We start from the raw sequence: 1,553 nt of genomic DNA on the forward strand, positions 1-1,553 counted from the left end.
TGTCCTCTCTGATAGAATCACAGATTCCCTGCAATACAGAAAATGCAGTTCAGTCAATCAGGTCTGTAGGGAGACTCTGAACAGCATCTCAACCAGACCTAGCTCCCGTCTCTATCCCCGCAGGCCTCTGGCTTGTGATTTCAAATAAACCTGCTGGAATAAAACCTGGCATCGTGTGACTGCTGACCTTATCACTGCGTTACCCATGGCTAATTCACTAAACTTACTGAATTCACTCTCTGGACACATCAGCGCAGTTTAACATGGCCAATCCACCTCACCTACAGACTTAGGAGCAGTGCGAACCACTGAGCAAATATACCATCACATTGAACACTATCTGCATCATGTGTAATGGCTTTACACATTGGCAACTCCGCCTAGTGAAAGCAAGCTGCGCCCACCAACCCGAATTCAATGCATCCAAACGCTGTACAACCTCAGTAGTTCTGCTGGAAATGTTTCTGTACTCAGATCTGAAAGGGTTTACTCTGTTTCCTTCCTCACATTCCTGCTTTAAGTAAACACATCAATCAGGAACAAATCTATATAATGGTTTTCATTGCAACACAAACACAATGCGCAGTTTGCAGAAGTTACGCGTTTGCACTTTCACTGACACTCTCTCTACCCAGGAGCTGCAGTCCTTCCCCAGCTGATTCAGACAGCACTGTCCTTCCTGTGACATGTCCAATCGAGAATGGAAGGCCAGGCATGAATAACCTTCACTTGGGAACAGAGCGACAGGGTTAAAATCTTTACGATGCCCCCAGCGGAGAATTGAGCCATGTGACAGGAGGGGACACTAACCACGATACTGTGGAGGACAACAACATCGAAGGAGGCCCTTCAGCCTGTTGTGGCCGCACTTGTCAAACACAACTGCTTAACGACCTGAATCAAGTTTTCCATTGTTTAGCCCTTTAATCTTACATGTTTTGGCATCAAAATTTAACATCTCAATTTTTTTTAAGGTTAGAATGATTTCCGCCTCTCTGACCCATTCCGCAAATCTACTCAAACATTTCTGCCTTTTCCCGAAATCTCTTGGCCCCAGTGTTCGATCTCTCCATCAATAACAAAAGCTTCTTTCAGTCTATCCTATCCATATCCCTCAATATTTTGTACATCTCAGTCATGTCTTCTCCAATCTCCTCTGCTCGGCGACAAACAACCCCAGTCTGTCCAATCTCTCCTCACAACTGAAACTCTTCAGTCCAGACAATATCCCAGTGAATCTCTCCTGCAACGTTCCCAGTGCGATCACATCCATGCAGTACTCTGAATTGCAGAACTACACACAGTAATCTAGCTAGGGCCGAATGAACTTTTTTTTCTATTCTGTTACAGTATGAGGGCGTCGCTGGCTCGGCAGTATTGATTGCTATCCCAAATTGCACAGCGTGTAATTGAGACTCAACCACATTGTAGTGAGTCTGGAGTTACATGGAGGCCCGAGCAGGTAAGAATGGCAGTTTCATTCTTAGATAACGTCAGATGGTTTTGGTTTTTTTTCAACAATTGAACATGGATATATAGGAGTTATTAGATTC

The sequence above is a fragment of the Chiloscyllium punctatum genome, chromosome 18, assembly GCF_047496795.1.
Source record: "Chiloscyllium punctatum isolate Juve2018m chromosome 18, sChiPun1.3, whole genome shotgun sequence".
Lineage (NCBI taxonomy): Eukaryota > Metazoa > Chordata > Chondrichthyes > Orectolobiformes > Hemiscylliidae > Chiloscyllium > Chiloscyllium punctatum.